Raw genomic sequence first — 18460 nt, forward strand, 5'->3', positions numbered from 1 at the left:
GGGCGAGTTTCGCTATGTATTGCCACGCCAGAATGGAACTGGAAATAGTGGTACGGTACATCGTCCGAGTCTCTGGCGCACTAAATATCGCACCCACCAGCGGGATAGGATCCGCCAGCCAATGTTCTACAGCTGTCTGTGGTAGAAAGGGAGGGGGGCGGATCCAGTAATGTATAAAGTGGGCTTGCGCGCTATAATAGTACAACTCAAAGTTCGGCAGGTCCAACCCCCCCTGCACGAAGGGGCGAGTCAGTGTCTCCCAACTAAGACGCGGCCGCCTTCCTCCCCATACCAGCCGAATAAGCTCAGAGCGCAGGAGTTGAAAAAAGGACCGGCCTGGGTAATATGGGATATTTAGGAAGAGGTAGAGGAGCTTAGGAAGAACTACCATCTTGATGAGGGAGGCTCGGCCCGCGAGGGAGAGAGGCAGCGTGATCCACCTGGCTACGCAGGTCTGAATGTGATCAAAGGTGCGACCATAGTTCAACCGCATCAACTCCTCCCGATCACGAGAGAGAAGTATGCCAAGGTATCTAACTTCATCCTCCTCCCATCGTAAGGGGTATTCCAGCTGGAATGGCCGAGCAGCCGCGGTCAGCGGGAAGACAGTGGACTTACCCCAGTTAATATGAACACCAGACATGCCTGCGAAACGAATAAACTCTCGAAGGATGGGATTTAGGTTAGTGGCGGGATCCCGGATGTATAGTGTAATATCGTCCGCGTATAGGGAGATCAGTACCTCTCTCTGGAGACAACGCAACGCCTTGTCTCGGTGATGTTGTCGGAGCCGGGCAGCAAGTGGCTCCATCGCCACCGCGAACAACAACGGGGATAGGGGGCACCCCTGACGGGTGCCCCGCGAGATCGCAAAAGCCTCCGATATCCGCCCATTTATCCCCACTCTAGCGACTGGCCGGTCATACAGGATATTGATCCAGCGCGTGAAACCCAGTGGGAATCCCATATTACGCAGGATACAATACAGATAGTCCCATTCCAGGGAGTCAAAGGCCTTAGTGGCGTCCAAAAAGACCGCCACTAGTGGCAAATCAGGGTCGACGTTGTGCATAATGGAGAAAAGCGTCCGAAGATTATTGGAAGTGGCTCTGCCAGGAACGAACCCTGCCTGATCCGACAGTACCAGACCGCCCAGTAACAGCTGTAATCGATTGGCTAGAACCTTGGCCAGAATTTTTGCGTCACAATTAATCAGAGAGAGAGGGCGGTAAGAGTCACACGAGTGAGGCAGTTTACCCGGTTTCAATAGAGAAGTAATCAGCGCTTCCTGCATAGATGGAGGGAGCGCACCCGTCTCATGCGCCTCCAGAAAAACTTCTCGAAGCACAGGGGCTAGGAGATCCATATAAGCCTTATAAAAATCCATGGGCAGACCGTCCAGACCAGGGGCCTTTCCAGGTGCCATCTGATTAATTGCATCTCTGATTTCGTCCAGGCCTATGGGCTCCGCCAAAAACTCCCGCTGACGATCCGAGAGCCAGCCCAGGGTGAGCTCCCTCAGGTAGTCGTCCATGTCCAGTGCGCCAACTCTGGTGGTAGAGTAAAGCGTGGAATAGTGCATAGTAAAAGCCGCCAAGAGCGACTGCGTGTCGCGTATAGGAACTCCCTCCTCCCCTTCAAGTTCTAGCACGAAATTGGAGCCACGCAGCGGACGGACCGCGTTCGCAAGGGATCGACCGGGGCGTTCACCCTCTCCGTATGTCCGAGCCCGGAAGTATTTGCCCCGGAAGCGTACCTCTCTGTCGGCAGTGGAAGTGTATTCAGACATCGCCGCACGGTACTGTGCTTGCGCATCTGTGCTGACAGCAAAGTCTGGGCTAGTTTCCAGAGTATGTAACGTGGATTCTAATTTATGTAGTGTAGCGCGTAAGGTCTTCAACACCCCGGAACTCTTAGAGATACATACTCCACGCATCGTGACTTTCAGTGCCTCCCATAGGGTGGCCACGCGGTCAACCGAGCCTCTGTTACGCGAAATGAAGTCTTCTAGTTCCTGCCCTAGTTCGGATCGGAACAGTTCATCGAGTAAGATGTTGGGCTGTAGTCGCCACGTCGGGGATCTACCCATTATGTCCGGTAAGCGGAATTTGGCGAGCACCGGAGAGTGGTCGGAGAATGTGCGGCCTATGTGTTGCACACTGACCAGGGAGGGGGCCAGTGCCCTATTTATCAGAATATAATCTAGTCTAGCCCATGTGGCATAAGCAGTGTTCCAGTGTGTGCCCTCCATGGAGGTCGGGTGTAAATGACGCCAGGTATCCACGACCTCTTGAGTGTCGCATATGTCCCTCAGGTATCTGTGTGTGTTATCATAGTGGCAAGCGGAGGGGTTGGATCTATCCACAGCAGGGTCTAGCACAGCGTTGAAGTCGCCTCCCCAGATGAGGTGCGTGGAGCCCACCTCCCGGATTTTGTTCCAAAGAGCAATAAAGCTGCATGGGTCATCACAATTGGGACCGTAAGAGCAAGCCAGGGTAATAGTCTTGATGCCTATCCTACCCCACGCTACACAATATCGGCCCTCTGCATCCTTGGCTGTACCCAGGGGCACGAAGGGAACCCCACGTTTTAAAAGAATAGCAGTGCCTCTTGCATAGGATGAATACGACGCGAAAAGCGAGTGCGCAGCCCATCTAGCAGCAAAGGATCCCCGACGGAGGGGGTCCATATGTGTCTCCTGTAGGAAGACTACCTGAACATGCAGCCTATCCAAAGCTCCCAAGATTCGCCGCCTTTTCCTCGGGTCCCCCAATCCCCTGACATTCCAAGAAATAGCGGTGAGCAGTCCCCCCCCACCTGGCTCAGTGTGTGTGGCGTGCGCTAGGTCCTCGGACACGGGAACCCCAGGTCAATAAACCCACCCGGCGGCTGTCCCAAACGTGTAGCCATCTAGTAAGGGCAACGAGCTGTGCTATGTCAACAAGTCTGCGTGTAGTGTTCATGCTGAAAAAACCCAACAAACCTAAATTAAATACCTGAGAGCCCACCCACCCACCCACTCCGACATCCCAATCATGCCGGGCATCACCCCCACCCCTTACAAACCCAAAACATCTTGTCATTCACTCATGAGGGAGCACCCAAGTGGGGAACACCAGGGGTCCAGACCTGCCACCCCACTCCCCCGATATCTCACCCGCTACCCCCTGGAGCCAAGATCCAGTGGAGAAACACGGGAGGGGGAGGTTGGTGCCAGGGCACAATCGAGTTGAAGCATCGTCAAGGAACCATCAAGAAAAGGAGAGGCATAGCCTAATGGGTGGTAACTCCACCAGAACGGGCGAGAACACAGAGTCACATATTAAGCAGTCATGGAATTGCATAGAAGAAAGGCAGAGGCAGAAATAAGTGCGCAGCAAAAGAATACCATCAACGGAGCTCAACGGCGGCCAGATATCCCCAGTCAATCAAGGGCAGAAGTGGGCGATCGGGATCTCGTACTCCCCGAAGGGGAGTGGGCCGGGTCAATAGATCTTTTGTGGTCTTTCAGAAACAGTTCAACTTGGGCAGGATCCTGAAATATATGTGGCTTGCCACGATGGACAACCCGTAGCCGGGCCGGGTATAGCATGGAGTATTGAAGTCCCTGTTGAAGCAGTCGTTTCTTGACCTGGCCAAATTTGCGACGTGCGTCTTGCACAGATTGTGTAAAATCCGGAAAGAAGGATAGTGTGGTGTTTTCGAAGAGGACTGGTTGTTTTTCTCTGGCAAGTCGGAGAAGGGTGTCTCGATCCCTATAATTCAAAAAACGGATGACTATAGGCCTCGGGGGCGCGCCGGGCACGGGGCGAGGGCCCAAAGTGCGGTGAGCCCGTTCCACCACCAGCTGAGGAGAGAAGGCGTCCGCGCCGAAGAGATCGGAGAGAAGTTTTTCGACGAATAGTTCCATCCTGCCCACTGAGGTAGTCTCCGCCAGACCAATAAGGCGAACGTTGTTCCGGCGCGATCTCGCCTCTAAATCTTCATTTTTATCGGCGATCACCTTCAGCAATCGCTCCATCTGCGATACCTTGGACGTGGTGGCCGTCGCCCCATCCTCCAGCCCAGAGACCCGCTGTTCAGCCTCCTTAAACCGCTCCTCGTGCTGATCCAATCTATGCACCACGGAGTCCAGGCGGCGCGTCATACCATCGATCTTGGAGTCAATGGATGTGAGGCTGGTCTGCATGTTTAAGAGGAGCGCTTTCCAATCCACTTCATCTGCGCTGCCCCCTTCAGCATCGCCGTCTCCCGGCGGTTGGGCGTGGGATTTTTTTGTAGGAGCTTCGAACGGGAGCCGGGATTGTTTGGCGTGCTTGGCATCAGTCTTGCCCATTGTGGAGGTCGGTCCCCCTGGTTTCGGAGACGGATTACAAATGCAGAGCAGTCTCTCCAACCCAGTCAGCGCCTGGTCGCGTGTAGCAGGGAGAGAACGAAGCCGCACTCCGGTCACCTCCGAATCCGACCTCTCCGCGAAGCCAGCCAGGTGTAGGGCCCACAGATATACACTATGTGCCAGAAGTAGGAGGTATCGTCAGGAGAGGGGCCACGAGCAGGCACTCTCTGCACGAACAGTAGCTCACAGGGCCAGGTCAAGCAGCGGGGTCCGAGTGGCAAGGCCCGTGGGGGGGGGCACCAACAGCAAGGATAACGTACCCCCGTCACACCCAGGGCCGACTTGAGCAAGATGGGGCACTCTTCATCAGCTCCGCAAGGCTCGTATGGGCTTACGCTTGTAGCTCCGTAATCTCGCGCCCCCAGTGAAGCATCAGCCCGCCCCCATCTCACCAGTGTGTCCGGAGGTCAGCGATGGGCAGGGGAAGCCACCTCAGGAGCGTCCGACGTCAGCAATCGCCCTCCGCCTCGGCCGCGCTCCGCAGCCTAGCGTGCACAGCAAGTCCCCGCTGCAGCGTGTGCACAGCGGCCGGCCTCCGCGCACCAGCCGAACAGCCGCAGCGGCCGCGGGGGAAATCGGCGGTCGTAGCAGGCGAACCACCGGCAAGATCGGGCCCCAACTCGGTGGAGCTGTGCGTCGTCCTCTGCCCGTCCAGTAGAGCCAGTCAGATTAGTGTTCCTTGTACATTAGGATGGGCTGATGAAGATTCGAAGCGCCCGGCCGGCGAGAGCCTCACACAGGTGCGGCCATGTTGGTCTGGCGCCCTCTAGCGCCCCGAATAAAAAATATTAAATTAATATTGAAGAAGCGTTATTTTGGTATTATAGGGGAATAGGGTCTAAAAAATAATTTAGATAGAAAAATGTATATTGTTTACTAACCTGCACATTTCCTGATTTATGTTGGATTGGAGTTAGAATAGTAATTTATTATAGTTTACTATCCAGCACTTTCCCTGAGTTATGTTATGTTTGGAGTTAGAATAGTAATTTATTATGGTTTACTATCCAGCACTTTCCCTGACTTATGTTGGATTGGAGTTAGAATAGTAATTTATTATGGTTTACTATCCAGCACTTTCCCTGACTTATGTTGGATTGGAGTTAGAATAGTAATTTATTATGGTTTACTATCCAGCACTTTCCCTGAGTTATGTTATGTTTGGAGTTAGAATAGTAATTTATTATGGTTTACTATCCAGCACTTTCCCTGACTTATGTTGGATTGGAGTTAGAATAGTAATTTGTTATGGTTTACTATCCAGCACTTTCCCTGAGTTATGTTATGTTTGGAGTTAGAATAGTAATTTATTATGGTTTACTATCCAGCAGTTTCCATGACTTATGTTGGATTGGAGTTAGAATAGTCATTTATTATGGTTTACTGTCCAGCAATCTCCCTGACTTATGTTATGGTTTACTATCCAGCACTTTCCCTGACTTATGTTATGTTTGGAGTTAGAATAGTAATTTATTATGGTTTACTATCCAGCACTTTCCCTGACTTATGTTGGATTGGAGTTAGAATAGTAATTTGTTATGGTTTACTATCCAGCACTTTCCCTGAGTTATGTTATGTTTGGAGTTAGAATAGTAATTTATTATGGTTTACTATCCAGCACTTTCCCTGACTTATGTTGGATTGGAGTTAGAATAGTAATTTATTATGGTTTACTATCCAGCACTTTCCCTGACTTATGTTGGATTGGAGTTAGAATAGTAATTTATTATGGTTTACTATCCAGCACTTTCCCTGACTTATGTTATGTTTGGAGTTAGAATAGTAATTTATTATGGTTTACTATCCAGCACTTTCCCTGACTTATGTTGGATTGGAGTTAGAATAGTAATTTATTATGGTTTACTATCCAGAACTTTCCCTGACTTATGTTGGATTGGAGTTAGAATAGTAATTTATTATGGTTTACTATCCAGCACTTTCCCTGAGTTATGTTATGTTTGGAGTTAGAATAGTAATTTATTATGGTTTACTATCCAGCACTTTCCCTGACTTATGTTGGATTGGAGTTAGAATAGTAATTTATTATGGTTTACTATCCAGAACTTTCCCTGAGTTTACAATTTATTTTTGATCAAAAGGGTATTTAGTCCTCTGGAACGCGTAGACCCTCGGTTTGAGTCGTCACATACTGTAACTACATATTCTGTGGGAAAGTTATGTCAATCCTGGCTGCGACATTCCACCTTAGCATCTGTCAAAGTTCATATGACAAAATAGATTTGAATTATTTTGTTAAAGGTCCTGTGGGTGGCAGAACCAAAAGGTGGGCGTATGCTATTTACAACGAAGTGTGGAAATTTTCGCAAATTGAGGCGGCTTCAAGATTGAGAGCTATTGACCAAGCAAACATGGAAAAGGTTTTAGCCGTTATAGATAACAGCATTAGCACTCTCTCTTCCAGAATTTATACATTAGATAATATTGTTTCGTCAGTTGTTGATATTGTGCATGATGATATGTCTGTGTTATATAATGGTCAAAACCAGTTGCGTTCTGTTATGCAGTTTGCATGGACATTGCAGACGTTAAAGGCAGGGAGGGTCCCTTGGGACTATTTCAGCACTACATCGTTATTCATTCCTTTTAACCTTACTGATAAGCAGCGATTTATGTCCATGAAAGATGCTACATATTCATTATTACATATTGAAAAATTAGAACCGTTACCTTTCTCTGTGGCGGAAATCAATTCAGTCACGTGGCTTATACACGGGTTGATAACTCTACCGTTCGCACTTCTTAAGTTTACGTCTTGTATGAAACATTATGCTCTGGGTAGATATGAACAGCTGGGCACCGCTTTCATACATGAGGTTTGGTCCCTCCCCTTTACGTATAGATGTACTAGGGACGGAACTGAGGTTTATCTGAAGGGTGAGGAATGTACCACGATACCAGATCATTCCTTGGTATGTAGGCACATTCAATTACACGGTGCATGCAATGTACAAGCCCCGATTTTGGCCTGCGTCCTACGAGGTGTCCCAGTGCCTGTGATTACGCCTTCTTTGACGCTGCTTGCAAACAGTAGTTATTTAATTTTGAATAATGAAGCTTGCTGCGGGATGTCTGCTGCAATAATGTTCTCTTTTCACCCCCGCACGGGCGGCTGGATGTTTCCATCTGGCCTTCGATTCCAACCTTGAAAGCAGAGTTCAACAAGTTGAGCAGAATAAGAGCTGTATTGTCCCAAAAAGAGGTGCCATTGACTTCCTCTCGTGAAACATTTGTCCTTCACGTTGCTAATACGCGCACTGAGGTACAGGCGGTTTTGAATACTGACCTCCCCCTACATTTCGGAGCTTTGATCCAAACTATTTTCAATGACTCGTCCACGACCGGCCTGGCTCATTTTTTTAAACTTGTAGGCTCAGGCCTCGTGACCTCTTTCCAAACTATTTTTGGTGTGATTCCGGCATTTTTTCATTCGATTTTCTCGAGCATCTTTGAAGGTGTTCCGCTGCTTCTGGCGCTGGTGGCAGGTGTGCTGCTTTTACTTTTCATACTACGAAATGGCTGCTGTTTCTGTGCCACACGAGCACCTGTCCCGTCTGCATCTTCTTCGTGATAGGATGCTTGACTTTTATGGTACTCTGCCATTGGCGACTTTAAGCCTGGCATATGGATTATCCTTCAGGTATTCCTACTTCACCTGCGTGCAACCTGTATTTCACTGCCTGGATTGTCCCTTTGAATGGCCTCTGGATTTGTGCTTGACCAACACGGTGTCTCCGGTGCCGGATTTCGATCGACTGATGAGGCCCTTAGTGTCTCACGAGTTGGCCTGTTCTGGTGTCCGGATTATGGCTTGTGGTGCGGCGCATAGTATCCTGGGTAATTGGGACATATCAACTGCTGCCTACGACTTCTTGGCTATGAGCTATTTAGAGGAACATTCCGGTTGCCCTCTGATTGTGCTAGAGGCTCCGATGGTTGAAGAACACGTATGTTCCTTTTCTTTAATTAATTGGATGGCTGAGACTTTTAGTGGCCCTGCAAACTATTTTTTGTTGGAAGCAGTTGCCACGTATGCTGCCTATACATTCATGGATTAACTGAACTATCCTCCTTTGCGCCTGTGCTACTGGACAGCAACCTAGCGCAGCATTCATTTTTTTTTTCTAATCATTGTGTTACTTATAGTATTTGGATGATAGTAGTTGTTAATATATGAAGTAAATTGTACATTTACTTAGCAAGTTTAAATAATTTTTATCAGCTATCTAAGTAGACATGGATAAGGTAGTTAATAAATGTTTTTACATGTAAGTTTCTGGTCGTTGTTGATAAGTTCAACATGTTCTTTTTTCACTCTAAAGAAGAACACTTTTTAATTTAGGGAGTTTATCTACTTTATGCTAAGTTCGAATGAAAAAAGCAATGGGATTTTACTTACTTCAAGTGTAGTATGACGTTTTGTAGTTGTAGTCGTAGGTTTGTATTCTCTTCTCTCAGCAAGGTAACCGTTTTTCTCCAAGTTTGGCCCAAAAATGGTAAATTACGTTAAGTGTATAATTGTTTTTATATTAGTGAGTTAATTAATGGTAGCTTTTGATTGGTTCAATTAGTGAAATTTCAAAATCATTGGTCGAGAACGTTATTTTGAATTAGAAAACCGTTAAATAATTATATGTGTGAATAGTTTTGTAAAGTAAAATAGTTAAAAAAAGTGTGTAAAATAAAAGAATAGTGCATATCGAGTTGGTAATAAAAAGACGATATTTTTTGTATATTTCTATAAGCAGATAGGTCGTCGATGTTAGTGTAGTCGATATATATGTCTAAGGTCATGTTATTTAAAATAAAGTCGATCATGTAGTAGTCGATATTTATGTTGTCGATATTAGTGTGAATGATATTAGGGTTGTCGATAAAAAAAAATCGATATTTGTGTGAATCCTTGTTTAAGTATAGGATGACGATATTAATGTAAGCGATATTTTAGTGACGATATTTATTTCTGACGATATTTATGTTAACGATATTCCATCATGGAACCGGCCGCACAACCGTGCCGACAGACATATTGAGTACAGCGACAGTCATGCGCAGAGGTCAGGGATCATGTGGAGTGTCCTGGGGGGCACCCAGGTATGTGTAGACAGGTGGCAGAACCATGTCCTGCAAGCTTGAGTCAGGTGGATGCAGAGAATGGTGGCCTGGCCAACGTTGGATGCATGGGGATGGCACATGTCACAATACCCACACAGTCATGGACATCATGCACAATACAGAGTCTAATCCCACACAAACAGCTTGCATCTTGCTACTCTACACATAGACACATAGCCACTATCACGGAAAACCATGCCAGACATGCCGTATGCACCGTGGCAACACACCAGCATTGACTGAGAAGAGGCACCTTGGAGGCATAGGGACACCTTTATTAGTCATGTATTTGGGAATGCAGAGGCAACTCGGAGTACACATACACAGGTCATGTGGAGTAACATGTGGGTCCAACACTGGAACCCCCCTTCTGCAACACAAATGCCTGATAGCCATGGAACTGGCACACAAGTGTTGGGTAACAGCTAAACACCCCCTGCTGCTCACTGAGAGGCTGCCATACACCATTGATCCTCTGATGTGGAAGTCCCACACCATGTCAAGCCAATGCAAACCGTATATGTCCGAGGGCAGTGTTACACACATTGATGCCATCATCACAATCCACTATCCCATCACAGATGACTGTCAACAGGTCTGACCATCTATTCAGGTGTATCCAGCTACATGTAATGTGTCCCATGGTGATGCGACATGTCTGCAGAGGAACCAAACAGCGACAGGGGCAGTGTGCACACATCGTAAACAACTGCCACACCCAATACACCCCTGATGCATCCCTTACCCTAAGGAGACTTCCAAACTTGTCCGTGCGTGTAACGCTGAGTCAGCACACGATGACGTGTCCATGAGGAATAGCAGTGCCACAACAATGCAACCAGCAGACGGCATGCGCAAGTACCTGGGGATGAGAGACACACAAGAAGTCAGCCACAAAAAGCACAGCCACTTGCATGTGCATCTACTCGACACATGTAAGGATGACAACATGCTAGGTCACAATTATGACTGGGGAAATACACTCATCACTGGCACCATCACTCGAGTGACACATCCACACACACCTCTGACTCACGTGGCATACATGCAGATGGACACACACATCGCAACACATGCCACACGGGGACCAATGCGTGCACACTCAGACACTGGTACTCACCACTAAGCAAAGAAGTCGCGTATGAGCCGACTCTGAATGTCCTCTTGTGGAACCACATCCTCCACATCACTAGCCCCATTGCCAAGCCCTTCGTCCTCCACGGGTGGATGGTCCTGATCATCTTGATCCAGGATGAGTGGCACAGCTTTCTCAACTGCCATGTTGTGCAGCATGCAGCAGACCATGAAGATTTTGCAGACCTTCGCCGGGGCATATGGGAGGGCGCCGCCGGTCTTGTGGAGGCATCTGAATCGGCTCTTCAGGAGGTCAAATGTCCTCTCTATCACTCGCCTTGTCCGGCCATGGGCGGTGTTGTAGCGGAGCTGGGCCAGCGTGCTGGGGTTGCGGAGAGGTGTGATCAGCCATGGCATGTTGGGATAGCCAGCGTCCCCTACATGGAAACCACATGGACATAAGTAGGACAGGAGAAGCGGTCGTGCTGGAAGTCTACGCAAAATACAGGACAGACAGAGTGTACCCACCAACAACACATGCTCGTTCGTTGCGCAGCTGCGTCATCATTTCAGGCACCCTGCTACGCCTCATGATGTAGGCATCGTGTGCTGATCCTGGAAAACGAGCACAGACATGTGAAATCACCATGTTGGACAGACACACCACAAGGGCATTGATGGAGTGGTAGTGTTTGCGATTCCTGTACGCTACCTCCTGTGCCTGTGGTGGTACCAAAGCCACATGTGTCCCATCTATGGACCCAATGACATGGGGCATCCCTCCCAGGGCATAGAATCCACGCTTGACCCCAGTCAACTGTTCAGGAGTTGGGAAATGGATGAACTCATCCAGGTGAAGCAACATGGCCTCTAAGAAATCATGCAGCACACGGCTGAACATGCTCTGGGACATGCCACCAACATGAGCTATGGTATATTGAAAGGTACCCGTGGCAAGAAAATGTAGGGCTGCCATTACCTTCAGCTTGGGTGTCAGTGCCGTAGGATACCTGTGCAGCGGTTGCAGGTGTGGTGCCAGCCTTGCCGTCAACTCCTCAATCAACGGTTGGGGGAAGCGGTAGCAGCGTATACAGTCATTCTCCCGCATGTCAGCCAAGTCCGGAATTGGTCGGGGAAGAGGCGGCGCTCTGCAGTAATTTGGAAGTGACAAGGAAGAGTGAGTGCACTACAACAACAATTTATATGTACTGAGCACATGTTAATCTGTCAATACACATATGCTACATAGGGAGTCAGGTATGTGCTACATGCCCTGGACACGTATGGCTGCCAGGTGACACTCCTACCAAGACCCAGCTACACACGGAGATTGGGAACCTCCACATGCCATGGCATGGGACTAGCTGTGTCCCAGTGTAAGTGAACAGCCAGGCGCAACACAGGAGTGACATACATCAACACATCAGCAGAAGTAGGATGTCGATTGCAGAGACAGGTAGCGGAACACTAGAGCCACAGGTCACATGACATTACTCTAGGACAGCCCACACACCTTGCCATTAAGGTGTACATGTCATGACTCAGCACACATACATTGAGAGGATGCAGACAGGTCCTTGTTACGCTACTCCGTGTCCCATGCATACATACACACCTCACATCCGATACCACATGTGGCCTGGTGTGCGTAACAGTGTGCCATGGCCATCTACACACAGACACATGTTGGTTGCTGCAACAGCAGATGCTTTTGAGGGAACACCAACATCAAGCTAATGGGAACACACCACACATACATGACATAGACACATCGTGCACCGTGGGTAGTCACATGTCTGGTGTGGTAACCCCTGTAGCGGGCATCAGGGGACACTTGCGTGTGTTGTTGACTGTGCCATGCCAGTGACGCTCATCCCAAGTGTGCAGTACGACATGCACACATGTCAAAGGAGTTAAGGGCATGCCTAGCACATATTGCACTGTCACACATAACATCTGTACACATCTCATCATACATCTATTGCCTTCTCAACTCAGGAGTAATGTGCCACATCACAGCCTTCACACCTGTGCCCCACACATGTAGTACTGCCCAGACAATGCCTTGATGTCCATCCATGGACAAGTATGTCAGCTCTATTCCTTCCTGTGTGCTGCCTGTCACCACTGTGATGTGTGAAAGGCACCGTACTTTCGCTCTGAGGGCCTGTGTACGTTCCCTATCACTATGGGAGTGCTGCCGTAGGCCTACCCATAGTGATAGTGAGCGTACGCGCGTGTGTACGGTCCGTATCACTATGGGTACGCATACACGAGCACACCCATAGTGATAGTGAGCGTACGCGCGCGTGTACGGTCCGTATCACTATGGGTACGCATACGCGAGCACACCCATAGTGATAGTGAGCGTACGCGCGCGTGTACGGTCCGTATCACTATGGGTACGCATATGCAAGCACACCCATAGTGATAGTGAGCGTACGCGCGCGTGTACGGTCCGTATCACTATGGGTACGCATACGCGAGCACACCCATAGTGATAGTGAGCGTACGCGCGCGTGTACGGTCCGTATCACTATGTGTACGCATACGCGAGCACACCCATAGTGATACGGACCGTACACACGCGCGTACGCTCACTATCACTATGGGTGTGCTCGCGTATGCGTACCCATAGTGATACGGACTGTACACACGCCTGTACGGGCCGTTGCTATGCATTTGGGGTGCCCTAGGGCCCCGGAACGCACCGTACCTGTGTGTGAATCTCCAAATTACATAGGGGACACATGAGGGACAAGTATAAAGGCCTACATGCATGCTGGTTGTCATGGAGACCAAGTTTAAAGTATAAATTGTTGCCTGCAGGTGCACAGCAAAAGTCAGTTTGAATGAATCTACTTTGTTGCAATGTGGTTGTGGAGTTGACATCATGCTCAAGAAAAAAAACTATAAAAACCCACTGACTGTGCTAGGTTTGAAGGGATTGGAGGAAACATAGGATGCAAATGTGAGTGACCAATCACTCTGTACTCATGTGCATGAAACAGGCCAGCAAGGCAGATATAAGGCAGCCAGGTCCCATGAGAGAGCACTTGCCTGCACATCTTTGGATTCTACGACCCAGCTGCTGCTCGTGATTCCCTGGGACCATGTCAAGGTCTGTGGAGAGGGCCCAGCCTTTCACCCTGGAGGAGAACCTGGCATTGCTGGATGTGATCCTCCCACAGTACCCCCTGCTGTATGGGCGACCAGAGTATCAGGTGAGGGCAGAGTCCACTAGCACAGACTGTGTCCCCTTTTTGTGACTGTGACTTCTGGCATTGTGTCCAGGTGTGACACACATGCAATGTACTGTAGGGGGGGTCCCAGGGGGGGGAATGCCTGATGTCTCCCAGCCAGAGCATGCTGTGGTGCATGTCTGCCGTCCTCACTTGCATTGTGTTTACTGTGACAATCACTGCATGGTGCATGCCACATTCTGCCTGTCTTATCCTCCTGGTAATGTAGCCTCTACAGTCCTCATGTGATTATGTGGTCAGCCCAGTGTGACAGGTGACTGTACCCACAGATGTGTGTTAGTTCTGTGTACCTGTGCTGAGAGTGTCCACATGATGTGTTCGTACCCTGGACATCGGTGTGTGTGTAAGTCCCCTGTCATGTGGGTGGGTGCATATGTGGAGTGTAGCACCCAAGCTGCATGAGGGATGGATATACCCTGCCCATCTGATGTGAGCAGGGAGCAGTGCTGTGTGTCTGACGTGCAGAGCCAGCCCCACACCTGTGAGCCCCCCCGTCTAGTGGCACATGTGCAGAGTGAGGTTTGTAGCTGCATTTGGCAATGGCAGGTGAATGTCCTGTCCCTGTGTGTGTCTGTGTACTCTGCTGAGGTAGTGTCAGTGGCCTGTGGCATGTGACTGCTTTGAGGTGCTGCACATAATCCTGGTGTAGCTTCTGATGCACAGTGTGAGCCTGGATCATTGATTGTGCCGTTGCCCTCATTCCACCTGTGTACTTTCAATGGCACGTACTGCTTTTGCCCTTCCCCAGAGGATAATGTCCCTATGACAAAGGTGCAATGCGTTGGATGCATACTATGCCTTGTTGTAAACAGCAAATTTGTTCTAATATGTGTCTCTGTGACATGTGCCAGGTGTATTGATGTAGTGTCACTTGTTCATCCTCACAGGTAGGCGCCTCTGCCAAGAAGCAGATCTGGATGAACGCCGTCAGTGCCGTGAGGAGGACGGACGGTCGCAAGCGGCGCCTGGCCCAGGTGAGAAAACGCTGGCAGGATATCCGGTGCTGGACGCGGAGGATCGCACGGGTCCTGCTGGGGGACTCACCTGAGACCCATAAGAACCGCGGGCGCCGCCGTCTGACCCACATCCACAAGCGTGTGCTGGCGGTGGTCCTTCCAGACTTGGACAGGCGCTTACAGGAGAAGCAGCAGCAGGAAGGGGGTAGGTACATGTGTGTTTGTTGTGTGTCACCAGCATTTGTAAGTGCGCAGTTGCATGGATACACTGCCAGGGTTTAAAGGTGCTGTGCAGATCCTGTTACCCACAGTATAGCGGTGCTCTCCTGCCTCCCTTCCCCTCCTTGCAATGTGTTCCCTGGTCTGTGTGTAGTCACTCCTTCACAAGGTTATCTAGGCTGGCAGTTTATCCACGTGAACAATGCCTGTAGCATCATGTGTGGGGGTGGTGTGTAACAGGTTTTGGGACCTTGCCTGTGCCCTGTCCAGTTCGGTACTTGTGGGTTCCATGTCAGTTGGCACTGATGCTGAGTCCAGACATGGGAGTTAATCTCTCAAGTGTCATGCCTTACAGCACGCATGTCCTATGTTGTGGCCTGTTACATGATGTGCATGAGTGTGCGATACGCATAGTGCAGGGATGGTGGCGTGTGTTGCAGTCATTCCCATTCAGGACCATGGAGTTGTGTGGCCACTACTGTCCCCTGGGGCATATTTTCCTAGGTGTCATGTGTGTCATCACAAAATGTGGACACTCTCAGTGTCTACAGCATAGGTTGTGCTCTGTGCCATTGTCCCCTGGCACCATGTATATTGACGTAAAATGTAGTACAAGTGTCCACTGTACAGCCTGACCTGATTTTCCTTGTTCATACTCACGGTGGCCAGTGCCTGTGTGTCTTGTTACAATCATCTGATGATGACCATTTGTACATGATTATTTGGACAGGCGCACCTTGGGTATTTTGTGTCCAATCTTGCATTTATCCAGCCCATGTGTATTTCACCCAGACTAAGAGATGTAAGTGCTTCCTGTGTCTCAACAAATTGTCTCATGTAGGGGGTGGTTGGTGCGGGCAAAGCCTACATGTCAAAACCTGATATCTCCTTGCTAGGTCTGGCCAGTGTGTGATGTTTGTCTGGACATACACTCAAGGTGCAGTGAGCCAGTCATGGTGGGCATGTTTTCAGTATTACCTATGCAGCATGTGCCTAAAGTTCATGGATATGGTCCCTGCTCATCCCTATTTTCGGCAACGCTGTGTGATGCAGATGCAGTGTTGGATTGTCCCCAGAGCCTGGCTCCTCTGTCAAAATCCATTTCATGTCATTTGCTATTGTGTCATGCTCTCCATAGTTTTTCAGTGGCATGGTGGGTCAACCAACTGTGTGTTGCAGGGCCTACATATGTACCTTGTTTTGTAGATGTTACTCATCTTTCTTTTCAGGCTATGCACTGTAACCTATGTAGATTGGACTCATGTGACATATGTATACAGGTGTATGATTAATTCCTGTCTCTTCACCTTGCCCACAGCATCGTCGGGGGACACGGAGGGAGACATCAGCACAGACCGAGCGGAGGGACCAAGCACCAGTGCCAGCGGTGACATCTTGGCTGGCACATCGAGTGGAACTGAGGCGGAGGGGAGTGAGGCGGAGGACCTGTCCACTGCCACCACAGAATATGAAGCTGACGGGTCCGAGGCTGAGCTCTCCGAGTGGGTGGAGGCTGCACCACCAGCTGACAGCACCACAACATCTCTCCCCGCCCCCTCCATTGCCATCAGCCGCCTCCCACTTGCTCGTGTCCCTTCCCAGCGTGCCCGGTCACCACATGTCTCCTTCCTGCCAGGCACCGCACCCCCTGCCCCTGTCTCCACTGCTGCCGCCAGTGCCGAGTCTGTGGACATCCAGCGGCAGTTGCAGGTTGGTCAGGCTGCGATGCTTAATGTCCTCCATGGCCACAGCCAAGTGCTGAACAACATGGAGGCATACTTGGAGGGCATTTTCTTATCGCAGGCTGACCAACGAAACTTGCTGAGGTCCATTGACTCGACACTGACTGCAGCAGTGGGTCTCCTGCAGTGCTTCGTCCAACCCCCTACCCCTGACCCATCCACACTTCCCACTCCCATGCCTGTCCCACATACACCCAGACGTCAGCATGCACCCACCACAACAGACACAGGCACCACACCAGCAGGGAAGGTCAAACGCACACCTCCTGGCACGCACACACAGGGTGAAGTAGGCACACCCACTGGGTCGGGGGGCAAACATAAGACACGCAGCCAGAGTGGGAGTCCGCATTCCACAAAATCCACTCCCTCCAAATCCCCTCCCCTCAGCTCTCCTGGCCAAAAGTCGGATACAGGGTCAGTCCTGCCCAGTCTGTCCATCAGCCCCAGTGTGGCACCACCCCGCAAGCAGTGGAGGCAGGACACCGGCAGGGGAGTTGAGTCCCCCCCCTGTCCACACCCTCCCCCAGTGGCGCTGCGACCCATCCCTCCGACCCCCCCCCCCCTCCTTGGGGCCTGTGGTTCCTTCGGGTGCAGGGGAGTCGCTGGAGGACCTTGCTAAGGTGTGCAGCGCCATCCTGACCTCCGCCTTTGACGCTGCCCCACCCCCTGTGGTGGAGTCCTCCGTCCCTGCACCCACAACGTCTACCCTTCGCCCTCATGTCCCTGCGGTGCCTGGTCCTTCCCCCCCATATGATGCCCCCCCCCCCCTCTGGAAGACAAAGGAGCCTGACTGTGCAGGCAAGCTAGGGGACACGCGGATTTGAACTTTGGATTGCCCTATGGGCATTGTACATTTTGAACTTTCAAGGGACAAACAGATTTTTGGATGCTGAATACAGCAATTTCTTTTTCCTTAGGACACTACTGTCTATCTGGTATTGCTGTTGGTGGACCTGCTCCATTATTTGGGTGGTGATAATGTGTTGGGTGTGTGGGAATTGTCGTCTTGTGCTGGTCATAGGGTGGACCCTGGTATCTGTGTGCCATCACAAGCTGTTGGCTACATAACTTTGTTCATGTAAGCAGTTACTGCATGGTGACATCGTCCCAAGGTGTGTTCCTTCCTCTGTGTAACCTGACATCTCCCCTGCAGGGTCATTCCAATATGTGGTGCTGAGCTGTGTCTACATTGGCTGGGTGTGTGACAGACTCGTTAGACTTTGGCCATGCATGCTGAGCGATGTCTCCACCTGCATCATTCGTGGCGTCCTTGGTGGTCACTGTACTTGTGTATGTTGACTGTTGACATGACTTCATGTGGACATGTTTTCTTTTCGGCGCTATGCATGTGTATACTCCCAGCCTCGCACACATGTGGTACATGTACTGCAGGATCTTTGTGCACCTGACTGACATTTGTGGGCATTGGATCTGTGGGTACTCCACCCTTTTCTTTGCAGGGGCACTGCTGTGAGTGTTATGCACCCACCCCTCCTGTGTCTGGGCACTGCTGGGAGTGTTAGGCACCCACCCCTCCTGTGTCTGGGCACCGCTGTGAGTGTTAGGCACACACCCCTCCTGTGTCTGGGCACTGCTGTGAGTGTTAGGCACCCACCCCTCCTGTGTCTGGGCACTGCTGCGAGGACTCTGCACACACCCCTCTTATGTCTGGGC

This window comes from Triturus cristatus, chromosome 9 (genome assembly GCF_964204655.1).
Source record: "Triturus cristatus chromosome 9, aTriCri1.1, whole genome shotgun sequence".
NCBI lineage: Eukaryota > Metazoa > Chordata > Amphibia > Caudata > Salamandridae > Triturus > Triturus cristatus.